The sequence below is a fragment of the Chenopodium quinoa genome, unplaced genomic scaffold, assembly GCF_001683475.1.
Source record: "Chenopodium quinoa cultivar QQ74 unplaced genomic scaffold, ASM168347v1, whole genome shotgun sequence".
Taxonomy (NCBI): Eukaryota; Viridiplantae; Streptophyta; class Magnoliopsida; order Caryophyllales; family Amaranthaceae; genus Chenopodium; species Chenopodium quinoa.
The window spans coordinates 3,703,110-3,721,516 of record NW_018743977.1 but is presented as its reverse complement, the minus strand read 5'-3'; the positions used below and the strand labels follow the sequence as shown (position 1 = coordinate 3,721,516).

The 18,407-nt window shown below is 40.9% G+C and overlaps 1 long non-coding RNA gene across 1 annotated transcript; it reads right to left on the bottom strand.

Annotated features, from left to right (window-relative positions):
- Nucleotides 1-271: 271 nt before the first annotated feature.
- On the bottom strand, nt 272-1,731 carry LOC110689820. Its single transcript, XR_002504961.1, has 2 exons — nt 1,237-1,731; nt 272-708 (listed from the first exon to the last, which is right to left on the bottom strand). It is a non-coding gene; the product is annotated as an uncharacterized LOC110689820 (long non-coding RNA).
- Between the last annotated feature and the right edge of the window lie 16,676 nt (nt 1,732-18,407).

Below are 18,407 nucleotides of genomic sequence, written 5' to 3'. Positions count from 1 at the left end.
TAGCATCATATACTAAAAAATAAATTAACTTCAAGCTATTCGGTAATGAATCAATATGAAGAATTTGTACTCATTCTATGTGTTCATCCAGGTTACCTAATAAGAGAAAAGTTTTCCCTTCCAAGTTCACCAGTTTTAGATAAAATTCAACAAATTGGACACAATATCCACAGGACATTAGCTCTGCTGAGTGCTGACAACAGAGATACAAATTTCAGGAGTAAAATTTACATCTCAACCCCATAAAAAAAAATATCATTTTCAGTTATCATAATACACAAAATCATCAAATATTAGCTAAAAAAATAGAATTCAAATAGATTTATACCTGATCAATAGCAGATGGATACTCGCCATGATGAAAAGTAGAAATTAATTAATATGGACATAGCTTGAATATGATTCATACTAACATTAAATTGATCTTGCAACATCCTAGCCCTTTCATCACACATACTAGTAAGGCTTTCTTTACTTTTTTCAACAGCGTATGGACTCATAAACTAAAACACCCCAAAACAAAATATGATCCAAAATACAACCCAAGCAACCAAAAGCTTCTTCCACCATGATTTCCTCAACTTCATTGACCTATATAGTGGTAATAGTAATGGTGGATCATACGGCTATTTGACGCGATTTTGGCCACCAATCACCCACCACTTTACCATCGCCACCACCACTGTCGCTGCCGCCAAGCAAACTAGTCTTGTCGTCCATTACACCACCATTAATCAGCCAATTCATGGGGATCACAGAGGTAAGCCAACAACATAGCAGTAAGAGTACATGTCCTACTTTTAACCCAAAACCAAGAACATGTAACAAACTCATCCACTATTTAGTAAACTACTAGCAATCTCAACTCTTAAAGTAGGAGAGAGAAGGATGATTAAATTAATACTATTCAAAATTTGAAGAGATAAATGCTCAGAAAAAGAGGGACAAGAGTAAAATGAAAAAAATAAAATAAAGGGTAGAAGAAGGAAGAAATTTAAGCTAGCCACCCACTTTTTTTATTTTATTTTATTTTTTCCAAAAATAACTGGTAAAATAGCAGAAAATACAAGAAGATGCTAACTTATCCTTCATCAAATTTAAACCCAAAAGAAAAATTAAAAATAAGGAATCCTAGAAACATAAGATTCCAAATTTCCTTTACCAAATAGACAGAATTTTAGAAATGCATATAAAAGATGAAATTTGAAAAAAATAAAACTAGATCTAAATTCTTACCTAAAATAAAATTAGATCTGAAAAACGCTGGCGGTGCTCGGTGGGTGTCGCCTCGTCGGTGTTGTTGTTGGTATTGCGTTGTTGCTTGGTGGTACTTGCTCGGTGAGTCGGTGATGCTCGGTGGTTTGCTGTGTTGGGGGCTGCTCGGTGGGTTTGTTGTCGGTGTTGTTGCTTGGTGGGGTCTGCTTGATGGGTTACCGTGGTTGTTGTGGCCGGTGGTTATTGTGTTGATGAGAGGAGAGATGCGTGAGAAGAAAATGGAGAGGAGGAGAGAGAAAGGAGATGAGAACGGAGAGGAGAAAAACGCGAGAGTGGAGAGGAAGAGAGAGAAAGGAGAAAGGGACTCGTGAGAATGGCAACTTTGTATTTTAATCTTAACCGTTGAATTTCATATAATCTAATGGCCGGTATTGGTTCTCACATAGATGGTGGTTCTCACATAAAGGGTGGCTCTCACCGGATCTCGACCCTATATATATATATTAGCTAATATGTAAAATTTATATTTGAATATTCCCATATATTGGTTCAAAAAAAAAAAAAAAAAAAAAATTCAAGTACATGTAATTAAGTATTAATGTATGCAAAAATAGTAAAAAAAAAATAACTCCTTCCATAAAAATTATATGTTTTTTTTTTTTTTTTTTTGAAGAAAAAAAATATATGTTAAGTGTTTTTAAAATATAAAGAAAATTACCCAATTTGATTTAGGAAGTTAATAAAAAAATCTTAGTAATAAAATATCATGATCTTATCTAGGCAAAGATAGTGGAGAATTAGTCCAATTAGAGACCAAAAGATATCCTCTGATCACGCCATGATTTGCGATTTATTTGGGTTTTTTTTTTCAAAAATAAAATTAATGGGCAAAATTTTTTATTGCCTTTTCTTTTAAAAAAGGAAATAACTGCTGATTATATTTACGTGATCGTTAATAACTTATGTTCATCAATGGAGGATTAGACTTAAAACATATAACTGATGTCATATTACAATTTATATTGACTAAAAAAACGTAGGCATTAATGTGATGATTATAATTTAATTTTCTAATTTCACATAATTGATGACGATGATAAATTTTGAAATAGTTAAAGGTTAAGGTTGGCAATGGAGATTTTTTTTTTATAAGAACCCATTGATGAAGGTTGAGTTGAACATTATTGCTAATGAAAATTGAAGATGAAACTAACTCTAATTTCTTTTTATTTATAATGTCGTTTCTTATAGCTAATTACATTTAAATAATTTATTCCTTAATTATTTGACCAAACAACACTAAAATGAATTTTTTATTTTTAGATTTTTGGAGGATGCATGTTTTTGTTGAAGATGAATGTTTGATGAAGATGACAAAGGTTGAATATGATATTCATATCCATACAAAGGTTAAAATGTGAAAGATGATTTAGGTTGAAGATGAAATATTTAAAATTTGTTAAACTTTTTTTTTTTGGATTTTAATAAAAAAATATTCATGCTCGTAAAAATCAAAAAAATTAACCAAACAATCTCTTGATGACTTTGTAGCTTAGGTGTTGGATTGAGTGGCTAGGATTAGACAACTAATATATCAACGGTTCAGATTTAATCTTTTAGTGTAGTCGTCTGTAGTCGTTGTTGTCTATAGTCGACGATTACGCTAGAATTTTTATAACAAACATATTCATATGAGATCTAGTTTTATTCGTCTCGATGATTACTTTATTAATATCTAATTTTTATATTTTTGCTAGTGTGAAATCAAAGATATTTACAATCAAAGATTTATATCGATATACGTAAATGAAACTAATATTATGAAACGAAGGGAGTAACATTTAACAATTGTAATTTGAAATGCTAGCTAAAAGAAAACAATAACACCAACACACACTATATGTATCATAACATATGATTTCGCGGCATTATTAAGACCGATAATAATTATAAAAAAAATACTATAATAAAAGTTTTAAATCACAAGTAAAAAACTATCCGCTTGGAAATTAATTGTCCAATGAGTTCTGCATTATAGTCCATACTCCATATATACCTTTTTGGTACAAATTCAATTTACAATGCACAAGTATTATAGATATTTAAAATATATTTAACATCCTACGAAGTAGCTACATTATAAGGCTCTATTCACTCCATCGTATTTAAATAATATTTAGTAAAAAAATTATATAATTCAGTACAAACAATTTGAGTCCAACAAAAATTAGTTCAATCAAAATAAGTTTTAATAGCTAAAAATCAATAACGTTAAATCACAAATATAATCTCGAGTATTATAATTAATCAGTAAAATATAGTATATCTTTATATGTACGTAATATTTATTTATTTATTTATTTATTTATTTTACTAGATGTACGTTGTATTTAGTCCTCTGAAAAGACGAAAATTAATCAAACTATAGTACCGTACTTTCTTACTTCATCCATTATTTTACACTCACTTTTTCTTAAAATAAAATAAAAGAAATAAATAATAAATCATCTTATAAAAGGAGGGTTCTATTTCTATCCACCTAATATTCATTTATCTAAACTTATCTTATTCGAATTTGCCTAAACTTAATTACATAAACTAATTTGAACTTATTACACCTTATTAAAACTTATTTTATTTGTAATTTAAACTTGAGTAACTCTTATTAGAATTTATTTTTTCTGAAGTTGACTTAACTTATCTGAATTTATTACATCTAAAATTTGTAAATACTGAAATTTGAGAAGATAGAGTAAAAGGCAATAACTCAGCTTATGAGTTACTCGTGGGCATCGTGGTTGTGTCTGTACTTAGAGATGGGAATGGGCCGTGCCGGCCCGCAGGCAGCACGAGCACGGCACGGTGGTGGCACGGTGGCCCAGCAGTGGACCGTGAATAAAATTTTGAAAACTCGGCACGGGCACGGTAGGCGGCACGATTGTTTGGCTCGCAGGCCGGCACGCGACCCGGTTAGGCACGACCCAACATGGCACGGTCCGTGCATAATGGCTACTTTCTGCAGCTTCCAACAGCCATAAACGGCTATATTGTAACAACCATATTAACGGCTATATTCCAACAACCACTCTAACGGCTAATTCATCATTTTTCCTACAAATACTTCACTTCTTCCTCCATTTTTTTCCACAATTCATCAACTTATCTATTCTCAAATCTCTTATTCTGTAATTCCTACTCTCTTATAATCTCTACTTCTCAAACAAAAAAAAAAAAAAACTCATATAATCTTTATTTCTCTAATACTCTCAATTATAAAAATTAATAAAACAAAAATTATAAGTTTGGGAAATCAATTAGCGGAAAGCAATCGAAGCGTTGTTGTAAGATCTAACTCAACGTTATTTTAATTTATCATTATTATTATTATTATTATTATATATTAATTTATTATTATTGTTATAATTATTGTTCTTGTCACTATTATTATTGTTATTGTTATTAATATTTGTATTATTATTATTGTTGTTGTTATTATTATTGTTATTGATTAGGGGATTTTTTCCCGCCACGTGGACCAATTAAATTCTGCCATGTGTCATCCACGTGGACCAACCAGAGTCCGTCACGTGTTACCTCGCGAGAGGTCCAAGGTGGACCAATCAGACCACGACATGTGGCAGACAGATTGCCAATTAGGAAAGTGGCCTTTGACGGCCCAAATTCCTAATCAAGCCTATGAAACTAGTACTGGTAACGCATTACGAGACCCTAAAAAAGGGAGATGTTCCCCCTAAGGAACATCATTCAGAAAATATCAAACACACGTGTACATTAATTGTTGAGCATTAACTCCAGCTTTAATTGCACTACTTGAGAGCTAAGGCTTGGATTTCGAGGTTATCTCATATAGCCGGATGATCACTCCTCTCCTAAGAGAAGCCTGATCCCCTTTACTTTCCGCTCTTTTTACATCCGAACACGTTCTAACTTGATCGTCGGAGGCGAAACTCCCACCCACAAGAGTCTCCGTTGTTTTGCAGGTACAGGCGTCTAGAGGCCAGTCTTGGTGTGGTAACTCTCTCGCAGGACGCATAAAAAACCCCGAAACATTTGGCGCCGTCTGTGGGGAGAATACTTCTGAGATGGCTTCATAGTCTGTACCGCCTCTTAATGAGAAATGACCTATAGCCGACGTCCAGGTCTATACAGACCAGGATACAGATGACGACTATGAAGTCGATACGCACACGGCCCCTGACGGGTCCCTAAGAACTAGGCGCATCCGTCCCATTGAAAGGAGGGAATGGATTGACAAATAGGCGGGCCCTAGCAAACCAGCCGGCCAGCTGGTCGGTCAACTCCAGGCGGCCGAAGGCTCCATCCCTATCACCAGAAACGAGCTCATGACTCTCATGACAAGTTTCAAAGGGGAAATTAAGGACCTGATTGACAAGTAGACGGTTGTTTCCACCAGGGAACAATCGACCAAGAAGCCCTCCCATTCTAGAAGGAATAAGCCGGTTAAATACCGAGAGGCCACTCCTTACCCTAAACCAAGGGAGGGACAGAGGCCCTTGTTAATTTAGCTAAACTCCGGTTCCCTGAACCAGGAAAGAGGAAGGTCATCCGGCATGTACAATCGGATGGTTCAAAGAAAACTTATTCTGATGCCCGGATGTTAATCCAGCAGAAGAAGAACATGCAACTGTCATAGTCGGCTTCAACGTCGAACTTACAAGACAGCTTTCAGAATACCTCAATGAGGTATTCACAATCAAACCGAGAGAACCAGACAGGCGGCATGTCCGCCAACTCTAGTCCTCAGATGCTCCATGCGGCCCCATATGCGCCTCAACAGCCGTATGGACAACCTTACATGTAGCCGACCCTCTTCGGGGGGCTAGCGGCACATAATGTCCAACCCTTGGACTGGCAACTCCGACTGCTAAGATTTGGGGAACAGCCCTCTGCGTTCTCCAGGGAAATAACTGAGGCCGCACAGCCGGCCAAGGTGAAAAATGTATTGGTAAGTACCTATGACGGTACCACCAATCTAGAAGATCACCTTATGGCATACACCAACCTTATGTATCTTCAAGGGCTGGATGATGTCGCATGGTGTAGATGCTTCCCGGCCACATTAAAGGACGTTACTCAACAATGGTTCGGCAACCTGCCAGCCTGCTGCATCAATAATTTCAAGAAGCTTGCCTACTTGTTTGCGTCTAGCTTCTCAATGAACATCCATGCTAAAAAAACAAGCCTTGACTTGGGTGCAATTTAGTTGGGAGAGAAAGAGGGCCTTCGGTCATACATCAGGCGGTTCAATCTGATGAAAATTCAGATTCAAGGACTGTCTGATGAGGTGTCCTATACAGACTTTTTCAAAGGTCTGAAAAGACGAGTCGGCCTTTAAGTTCGACCTTGTCAGGAAGAGGGTTGCTACTCTCCAAGAAGCATTGATGGAGGCGGATGCCTATACACAGGCGACCGAGCTCTGCAACATCAGTAAACAGTCGGACTCAAAGAAGTCTGACAAAAGAGAGAGTCGGTCATTACAGCCGGCTAAGAAAGAGGAAAAGAAAAGATAAGAAGTTTGGGTGGCTAATACTGCTGAACAGCCGTCCTAGAAGAAAAAGAAAGAAACGAAAACATACTCCTCGAAGTACAAATTTAATAAAGACTATTACTCCATCCTCATGGAGATAAAAGACTGGGTATCTGTTGAGAAGTCGGCTGCTATGAAAGGTTCCGCCAAAAATCGGAACAAAAATAAATATTGTCACTTCCATGAGGATATAGGCCATGACACCAACGACTACTTTAGTCTAAAACGGCTGTTGGACCATCTGGCTGATAAGGGGGTACTCAAGTCTTACATTCTAAGGTCCGAGGTTACCCTGCAAACTAACCCTGGGCAATTGTCCAAGAAAAAGTCTCAACTTGCTAATAGTTCTGATACTGACGAAGAACAGATCTATACAATAGCAGGCGGTTATGCTGGAGGCGGCCCAACCATTCGAGGAACCAAAGATTACATTAGGCGGCTAGATGTCAGCTCAGTTGATGAGGGGCAGGCGTCTAAGGACACTTTCCCTGAAGTTTTCATCTCTGAGGGAGACAGGGGTAATGACAGGAGGCCGCATGATGATCCCATTGTCATCGAATGCAAAGTGGCCAACCAAAAGGTTGGCCGAATCCTCATTGACACTGGCAGTTCCTCTGATCTCATCAGCCACAAGTGCTTGACCAAGCTCAAGTACTGGCCTGAGAGCATGCACAAGGTCTCTCATCCCATAGTGGGATTTGGGGGCGGAGTTGTGTATCCGGTAGGTCGAATAGACTTACCCATTCGGCTGGGAGAAAAGGGAGAGGGACGCCACTTGGTGGTCCGGTTCTTAGTTGTTGAAGAGCTGACCGCCTATAACATGATTTTGGGTCGTCCCACCCTAAATGTATCCAAAGCTGTTATCGTTCCTTCCCTTATGCTTCTCAAGTTTGAAAGGGATGATGGAACATTCGGCTCCCTACGGGGAGACCAAAAGACGGCTAGGGAGTGTTATCTCTCTGACGTCAAACCCACTGTGGTCGTATCCGGCCCCAGTGGAGAAACTAACGACCTTGACAAAATCAAGGACGCAACGCCTGCTTTCATAGCAGGCGGCAAAAAGAGAAAGGTCGACCAGTTGGTGGCCGTGAAAAAAGAAAAGCAATAGCAATCACTGACCGGAGAATGGCCGGATGAACTCCGTCCCCAGGCGGCTGGTGAGAACATTGATATTGTTCTGGATGACACTCGTCCAGAACTAACTATTAAGGTGGGGATGACTGCTTTTGCTAAATTGGGTGCAGACCTGCACATCCTATTGGAGGAGTTCAAAGACATCTTTGCCATTGAAGTGGACAAGATGTCAGGCATTAGTCCGGATCTAACCGTCCACAAACTTTCTGTGGATCCTGAAAAGAAGCCGGTAAGGCAAAAAAAGAGGAACCATGGAGAAGAAAGAAGCCAGGCGGCAGCCGCCGAGGTGAAAAAGCTTTTAGATGCTGGGTTCATTCGGCAGTGTTACTTCCCTGATTAGGTTGCCAATGTTGTGCTCGTAAAGAAGCCGAATGGTCCCTGGCGCATGTGTGTAGATTACACAGACTTGAACAAGGCATGTCCGAAGGATAGCTATCCCCTTCCAAATATCGACAGTCTGGTCGACTCTACAGCCGGCCATGCCTTGATGAGCTTTATGGACGCCTATTCCGGCTTTCATCAGATACCCTTGTGGAAGAAAGATCAAGAGAAGACGGCATTCGTCACTGATCAGGGGTTATTCTGTTATACTCTGATGCCGTTTGGTTTGAAGAATGCGCTTGCTACCTTCCAGTGAATGATTAATACAGTTTTCATTAATCAAATTGGAAGGAATGTGGAGGCGTATATTGATGATATGATAGTCAAATCCAAACTACAGACGGATCATCTTACAGACCTCCGAGAAACATTCGCTACACTCAGGCAGCACAAGGTCATGCTCAATCCCAAGAAGTGTGTTTTTGGTGTTGAGTTTGGGAAGTTCCTAGGATTTATGATAGATCAAAGGGGGATAGTGGCCAACCAGAAAAAATACAAGCGGTCATAGACATGCAGTCGCCCCGCACTGTAAAAGAAGTTCAAAAACTAACAGGTTGGAGGTTCCTCAGTCGATCAGGCGATAAGTGCCTCTATTTCTTCCAAGCTATTAAAAAGAAGACAATGTTTGAATGGGGGGCGGATGCAAAGGCGGCCTTTCCAAATTTGAAACAACACTTGCACTCTTTGCCAAGGCTAGTTAGTCCTTTGCCAAAGGAAGTGTTGTACATTTACCTAGCCGTCTCTAGCCATGCGCTCAGTGCTTTTCTCCTTGTTGAAAGAGGCGACACCCAGCTCCCGGTCTATTTCATCAATCGTGTTCTACGGAATGCAGAGCTGAGGTACCCCATGGTTGAAAATTTTGGACTTGCTCTCTTTATGGCAGTCAAGAAGTTAAAACCTTACTTCCTGGCACATCCGGTAGTAGTTTACACAGACCAACCAATCAAGTGGCCAATGACAACCAGGGAATCATCCGGCCAAATGATCAAATGGGCGATTGAAATTCAAAGCCTTGAAATTTCCTTTGAACCAAGAAAGGCAGTAAAGGGACAAGCGATAGCCGACTTCATTGTCGAAATGACTAGGCCGCTGATCCTGAAAACCTTGAACAGTTTTGAAGGTATATATGGACGGGAGCTCCACCCTGAACAGTTGTGGTGCAGGCGTCATATGTCAGTCTCCTGAAGGAGACAAGTATGAGTATGCACTACGTTTCAAGTTCCAAGCCTCAAATAATGAGGCAGAATATGAAGCCCTACTAGCCAGCATCCGCATGTGTAAGGCGGCTGGGGCAAGGAAAGTGGACGCTTGTTCTGATTCACAATTGATTGTTAGCCAATACCATGGTGACTATGAAGCCACACATCTGGCTATGATCAAGTACTTACAGGCGGTCAAAGAAGTGGCTGGGACACTTGATGAATTTTATCTATGTCAGGTGCCCAGATTCGAGAACATTTAGGCGGATGCTCTCTCCAAACTTGCATCATCCGCCTATTGTGATACACCTAAGTCTGTCTTTTGTAGAGGTGATCATTGGCCGGGCCGGAGCTAAAAATTTTGTCCACTTCTCGGGCCGGAATTTTTGTGCCCAAACCCGCCCAAAATGGTCGGGTCGTGCGGGCTTTTTGGGCCATTTTCGGGCCGGGCCTAAAAAATCAACTAAATATGCATAAAAACGCATTCCCAAACCTGCCAAAAAAAAATCGGGCCGGGCCCAACCTGATTTCGAGCCGAAAAATTCTACCCAAAACCTGCCTAAAATCGGGCCGGGTCGGGGCCGAGCCATACTTGACCAGGTCTAGTCTTTTGGGAAGTTATGGAAAAAAGAAGTATTGAAGAAGATCCCATTGGAATACTAGACCGAGGCTCAACCTGGATGGACGACATCCGGGCTTACTTAACAGACGACACCTTGCCAGATACCTACCTAGAGATGGACTCAATGAAAAAGCGTGCGACCAATTTTGAAATCCATAATGGAGAGCTTTTCAAGAAAGGCTATCTCCTACCTTTTCTGAAATGTGTTACTCCATACAAGGGACGAGATGTCTTAGAAGACTTGCATTCGGGCTTATGCGCCTCCCACATAGGCGGCAGGACCCTAGCTAAGAGAGTCAGGCGGCAAGGTTACTTCTAGCCTACCCTAAGCAGACGCCATGGAGATGGTGAAAAAAATGTGACAGGTGTCAAAGGTTTGGCAAGCTCATACACCTTCCGACCACTTATCTGATGGCCATCCATAGCCCAGTACCATTCGCCAAATGGGGCATGGACATTCTAGGTCCGTATACACCTGCTATAGGCGGACAGAGGTATATTTTGGTTGTTGTTGATTACTTCACCAAATGGGTAGAGGCAGAGGCAGTCAAAGGCATTAAAACAAAAGATGTTATCTCCTTCATCTGGAGAAATGTCATCACTCAGTATGGGGTACCCATGTCTATGGTCTTTGACAATGGTCCTCAATTTGAGACACCTGCTCTCACGAACTGGTTGGGAGACCAAGGGATCTCTCACTGTTTTGCATCAGTCGACCGTCCCTAAGCAAACGGCCAGGTTAAAGCCTTCAACAAGTTAATTTCTGATGACATCAAAAAGAAAATTGAAAGAGCTAGCGGCCTATGGGGTGACGAGCAACTGCATGTTCTGTGGGCCATCAGGACGACTGAAAAAGGGGCGATTAGTGAAACTCCATTTCTCATGGTTTATGGGGCAGAAGCTGTTTTGCCTATTGAGCACTATGAGCCGACTCTTCGAGTTATGTTATATGATGAGGAGGCTAACTAGGAGGCCATGCGGCTAGCACTAGACTCACTCCAAGAACGCAGGAGCAATGCTGCCTTGCGCCATGAGATCTACCTTCTGAGAATGACGAGAGCCTACAATAAAAGAGTGCACAAGCGGGCCTTGAAAGTAGGGGACTTTGTGTTGCGAAAAATGGAGGCGACCGGTAGGGCCAATGAGCAGGGAAAGCTGATTCCCAATTGGGAAGGCCCCTACCGAATCTATGAAGAAGTAAGAGGCGGCACCTACCGCCTGGAAACACCAGACGGCAGACAGCTAGCCAGAATTTGGAATGTAGACAACTTGAAAAAGTACTACTTTTGAGACTTGTAAATTTTTTGTAAATGAAACCACATCAATAAAAGTTGCTATTTGTTTTCAATACTTTGTATTTGTAAGCATCCCCCCAGGGGAGGGACGCCTGCCTAATAAGTAGACGACCTTTTTATTATTTTCCTACTACTCCAACATGAAAAAAGTTAAGTCTAACAAACTTAGCAGCTATGAGTTGTTCCACTCAGAACAAATGAGGCCTATGGTCGGATGATCTAAGTCACGCCTATGGCCTGACGATCGAAATGAGGCCTATGGCCGGATATTTTTAATTTATAAAACATTACGTCTGTCCCTAACATGAATAGGCTTCTGGCGACATCCATCCAGGTGAATTCGTCGCAGAGAGCATCTCCCATTTGGGTGGCACATTGCTTTGTGAACTGATCAAATGAGACCAAGATAACAAAGACTACCGACTGTTCTAAAATCATGCGGTAAACTATAATATCTAAGTCAGATGCCGACTATTTTTGCTCAGGGGCAACACAGTTGGAAAAATTTGAGGATATAAGCTAAGTTCCACACTTAGCAGCTAATTGAGTAAAAAGCTAAGTCTAAAGCTTAGCACTTGTGAGGAAACAACATGCGGCTAACGACCGTCTACTTCTTCTATTTACTCAAACTAAGAAGACAAAGATTGATTAATCCCAAAGGTTAACTCATAGTCGCTCGACCTGAATAACCTAAATGGAACCTAAAAGGTACGAACGGAGCCGCCTGTTCTTTTGATAAATAGACGGCATTCGGCCACTATTCCTATTTAGGTTAGTGAAACAATTATGCTACCTCTTGTAACCCAACAAGCGGTTGCTACTTTGGTTAAACATCTCGTTTGACGCTTGTTTTGGTACAAAAAGACAGGCTATACTTAGAAAAATTTATGAAATGCAAAAATTCAAAGGAAGTGCAAATTGGAAAATCCGACAAAAATGTCGGATGATTCATATAAACAATCGGCCAGAAGACCGAAAAAAAAGTTTAAATTGTCAATAAACCCCGTCCCCTTGGTCGGGTAATGATACAAAACAAGCGGCACGTAGGCCGAAGAAAAGTTGATATAAAAAAGGGAAAGCTTAAGCAGTAGGAGGGGGTTGCTCAATATCAGCAGTCACATCCTTTTGGTCCCCAGCCGACCACTATTCTTTTTCATTATCCTCCCCCTCCTCCTCCTCTTCCCGGTCCGACTCCCCTTAGGTAGAATCAGACGACTCCTCCTCCTCCTCTTCCTCACCCTCTTGGGCTTGGTTTAAGATTCGTTCATTATATTCCTTGGAGGAGGCGCCTAACAAATTCTCCTAGTTCCCATTGCTGGTCTCTGGGAAGAGAGCCCCCCATGTCATCTTCATGATGGCGCTACAGTCGTCCATCATGTCCTTGACTAGGGCCTGCTTTTCTTCATCAGCCCTTGAGTTATACTTCCTGGCAAGTTGGGTCTCCTGGTTCTGCAGGCAGAATTTGAGCTTGTCCACCCTAGTACGGAGGTCGACTGCTTATTTGGTCTTCTCGTTTATGGGCCTGCGAAGACCGTGTGCTCGCAACATAGATTGCACTCGGCCAACAAACAGACGTCAGTTACAAGCGGCTCACAAATTATATAAACAAGAAATAGAAATTTTTTACAAGTATACCTCCACAAGAAGAGCGAGGATGGCATCCAGGTTGAGGGTGCCGACTCCTCTAACCGCCTCCTTGTCTAAGGGAGACGGCTTAAATACTTGGTGTAAATTCGACCAATAGACCGACTGCTTTCAGAGGTACTAGACGACTGCTAATTGAATTTGACCCTCAAAGGGTAAGGGAAAGGAAACAAGTCTTTGATACCTTCAGCAGCCGCCTCCTTCTCCTTCCTCGATCGACTGCCCTGAGGGACGGTTGGAGATTTTGGAGGTGGGTTCTTCCCTGGCCTTGAGGCCACAGGCTTCCTGGATCTTCCAGGAGTCCTCACATCATCAGTCGCCTGCTTTCGAATCTTCAGATCCGGCTGTGAGTGAGAGGGTTTGTTTGAGTCGCTCTACAACAAAAATCACCAAATGAGGAGCAGGCGACAACGAATATATTTTGATTTAAACAAATGAAAGAGAAGTTCACCTTGGGCGCCTGTGAACCAGGCGACTCTCCAGTAGGCCGTTTGCCCAGGATGGCCAAGCGGTACTAGGCAACAGCTTTCTTCGATGCCAAGAGCTTTTCTATAGCTTTATATGTAAAAGATGAATCAAAGAGTTAGTTTGACACAAAATCAACCAAATCTTACAAAACAATTGAATATGCGGTCCAGTACCTCTCGACATCTCTTCACTTAAGGCCACAGGCAGCCAGATATGTCCCATCGTATAGCCAGTTATACTTGGGAATATATTTTTGAGGAATGAACTCCCTCGCCCCAATTTCGGGGTTCGCTTGGATATCCACTTTGAATAGGCCTTTGTCAAGGATCTCTTCTCTAGCTCTACGAGGAACAGGCAGCAGCTCAGAACCGCCTGTTAGGAAAGGTGGGTTCTTGTTCCACCTGTTAAACTTTTTATTTCTGACTTTGTTAGGGCTGGAGACAATGTAGAAATTGTTCCTCCAATCTTTTCATTTGTTCTCCTTCCCCATAGTCATCATATAGCCCTTGTGGCTAGACGACTGGAACCAGTCGGTCCCGCTTGTTTTTGGGGTCCGGCTGAGGTAATGCATATGGGCGAATGCTTTAAAGCTGGGGTTTACTTCGTGCATTTTGCAGCCGACAACATAGCCTAAGATGTTGAACCAAGAATTTGGGGCCAGTTGCCAGACACCTAGCTGGTATCCGTCCAGGATTCTCTCCATAGCCGGATGAAGAGGAAATCTTAAGCCAGCCTTAATAGTCGCCTCATAGCAGCCGAAACACTCGTCCCCGTAGCTGAACCCCTCTGGCTAGACTACGGTGTCCTCGACATCCGGCATACATAAAATAAAACCATGCCCCATGACATGGTCAGCTCTGAAGCTCCCTATTTTATCTGCTATCATTTTGCGCCTTCCTACGAGAACATGATGATAGTAGGCGCCATATTGCTCTCGGCGGGTAGCAGATGGCTCCGCCCAATCTTCACCCAATTCTACTAAGAGGGATTCTCTCGCGGTCTCTAGCCGAGAGTGCCTCTCTTCAAAGTCATCGGAAAATTTACTGGATGTACTTGGCTAAGAGTCGCTGCCTAAGCTCTCGGACCTAGCGTCTGCCTGATGGGCTAGATCAACAAAGCCAGGCATGTCATTTTGAACCTCCTCCCCTGATTCTTCTAAAATGGAATCATTGGGACTTTGGGAGTGCTTGGGGCGCCAGGCGACACGTCAGATATCTCACTGACAGGCACATAGAAGCGGAGGAGCCGTCTAAGTTGGTCACCCTTGCAGTTCTTTTAGTTCTGGCCATGGTGTCCTACAGAGACACATAAACAGTCGGACTTGGGGCAGTTTGCAAGGGTGGTCCAGCAAGGGGCAGTCGACACTCCTAATTCTAGATTCAGCCGTCCCCGGTGACCAGCTGATCACTAACCTAGGCCGTGTCGTGTGCTTTTGGGAAACCATTTTTAAAAGAAAAAGAAATAAAGAGAAAGCACGAAAGATAAACAGACGATTACCTTTGAATTGAAGGTGTTGAAGGCGCTTGAAAAAATCTAGCGGCTGTAAGAGCAGGCGGTCAGCTTGCAAGCGGCAGTCGTTCTCCAGAAAGATGTCAAAGGTAAAAGTCCAAGTTTGAGAGTTTTAAAATTCTAGAATGTCCAAACAAATGATTTGGACATCCCCTATTTAATGGGGGGGGGGGTGAATTTCAAGGGACGGTTCGAAAAAAAAAAACGGTAAAAACCGTTAGCCAATCAGAGTGTGACATGTGTCACATGTGCCAAGTGGCAAGCCATGTCACCCCTGTGAGGGGCAAATGATTAGGGGATTTTTTCCGCCATGTAGACCAATTAAATTCTGCCACGTGTCATCCATGTGGATCAACCAGAGTCCGCCACGTGTCACCTCGCGAGAGATCCAAGGTGGACCAATCAGGCCACGACACGTGGTAGACAGATTGCCAATTAGGAAATTGGCCTTTGACGGCCCAAATTCCTAATCAAGCCCAGTCGTTCCTAGGTTTCTGAAACCTAGTACTGGGCACGCATTACGAGACCCTATAAAAGGGAGATGTTCCCCTTGAGGAACATCATTCAGAAAATATCAAACACACGTGTACATTAATTGTTGAGCATTAACTCCGGCTTTAATTGCACTACTTGAGAGCTAAAGGCTCGGATTTCAAGGTTATCTCAAATAGTCGGATGATCACTCCTCTCCCAAGGTGGAGCCTGATCCCATTTACTTTCCGCTGTTTTTACATCCGAACACGTTCTAATATAATCGTCGGAGGCGGAACCCCCACCCACAGGAGTCTCCATTGTTTTGCAGGTACAGGCGTCCAGAGGCCAGTCTTGGTGTTGTAACTCTCCCGCAGGACGCATAAAAAACCTCAAAACAGTTATTGTTATTGTTATTTGTATTATTATTATTATTGTTGTTGTTATTGTTATTGTTATTATTATTAATCATGGCATCAAACCCGAACCCTTCCTCCTCCTTTAGGAAAGCCAAGTCAAAATGTACTAGTACTAGTAGGGAATTACCACATTCAAACACTTCAATGCCTTCCCCTGACATGTCCATTTCGAACACTTTCACCCCTTCTTTTATCCCCAAACTATGGGAGGATTCGAACAATTTGACAATATGTCTCCTTGGACTATGTCTAGTTTGGGATTTCAACAAAACCAATTCTCACCTCATTTATATGGCTCACAACATGAATTTCTTATCCTACTAGTCAAGGTAGCCAAACACATGCCGCCGGGTCGAGTGAACAATCCACCCAAATGCCAAACACCTAAATTCCAAACACATTAGAATGGTGTACCGAAGAGGAACAAGCCGCTACCAACCGAAAGAGTTATGCTTGGACACATTTTCAATTAAGTAGAGATGGAACCAAAGCCAAGTGTAAGACATGTAAGAAAATTTACTCGGCCGAAACCAAGGGAGGGACGGGACACCTTACTAGACATGTAAAAAAATGTGGTGAACCATCTAGTGATCCAACCCAATCCAAAATTTCTCAATTCCATCCACATGGCTTCACTTACAATTATGAGAGAGATATGGATGAGCTTTGGAGAATGTTATTACATGCTGAACAACCCTTTCTTTTTGCTGAAAATGATCCCTTTAACAATTACATTAACCGAGCACTACAACCCCAACACAAAAAAATCTATAGAAAAACTGTCCGTTTGGCTGCCATGAAATCTTTTCAAGAGTATAAATTGAAGTTATATGATGAATTGACTAATCTTACTTGTAGAGTTTCTTTGACCGCTGATGCATGGGATAGTGGTTACTGATATCACTATTTGTGTGTGGCTTGTCATTGGTTGGATACTGATTGGTTATTACAAAAACGCATTATCCATTTTAAAATGCTTGAATACCCTCACACCGGTCTTAATATTTCTCATCATTTAATGCAAGCTATATATGCATATAATCTTAGGTCCAAAATCATGTCTATGACTTTTGATAATGCAACTTTTATGACATTTAGTACAAATTTAGTTAAAGCACAATTGACCGATGTAATATTAGATGGAGATACACTTCATATTAGATACATTTGTCATGTTCTAAACTTGTGTGTGAAGGATGGAACCCAAGCAAGTGGTCCATTTTATCACAAAATTAGAAATGCTATTATGTCTATTAACAGCTCTAACATGAGATTTCAGGAATGGAAAGCTTTTTGCAGGCAACAAAGGATAAAGGGTATTAAAATCAAAACGGATTGTGCAACTAGGTGGAACTCCACCTATGAAATGTTGAGTATGGCAATCGAGTACAAGGGTCCATTAACAATTTTTTATAATAAAAAATTTCCACAATTTGCTTTATTAGATGATGATTGGTTTAACTGTGAAACATATATGCAGTTTTTACAATTATTATATAGTATAACATATTGTTTTTCTTCTGTTTATAATCCTTGTGCTCATTCTTTTCTTAGCAATGCATGTTTACTTGCACAACTTTTTGATGAACACCGATCACAACACGATTATGATGGATATCTTCCATCAATGGAGGAAAAATGGCGTAAATATTACATTACTCTTCCTATGATTTATATTTTTTGCTTCTATATTAGATCCAAGGCAAAAGTATGATGGCACATTTTTATTATTTGATATTTATTTTCAATGCATGAAATTTGAAGATGATGTTGAATCTTATAAAACTAATGTGACCAATAAATTTTTTGTCTTATATAGAGTTTATGAATCTAAATATGGAACCATGTCTCGATTTGCTCCTTCTCAATCATCCAAAAAAGTAAGTAAAAGGGCCAAAGGTTTATTTGCACAAGCTGCTAACATGATGTCTAAGTTTTCAGGTAGTGAATCATCATCTAATAGAACACAAAGCGATGTTTCGAAGTTGCAAATTTACTTAAGTTACGACTTCATGAAAGGCATGGACGACGAAGAGAAGTACGGCCTCGACATCCTTGATTGGTGGAAATCACAAAGCACGAAACATCCAATTTTGGCGGCAATGGCTCGTGATATTTTTGCTATCCAAGTCTCTTCCATTGCCTTCGAAAGAGCTTTTAGTGCGTCAGGAAGGGTTTTAGACGGTAGAAGAACAAGTCAAACCCGAAACACTTGAAATGTGTGTTTGTTTCAAGCATTGGTTGGATGCCGAAACTCGCTCCCAAGATCATACTTATGCACAAAACGACGGCGATGAAGGAACGTTGGGCTTTACCAGTTCCCAATCAATTCAATTGGCCGATGAACTTGAACAAGAAGAAGAAGACGAAGACGAACAAGAAGAATAATTAGATTACATACTATTAATTATAGCTATTATTTGCATTATCGAACCCCGTATAATAAAATAAGCAATAAAGTTAAGTTATTCATCAATTATT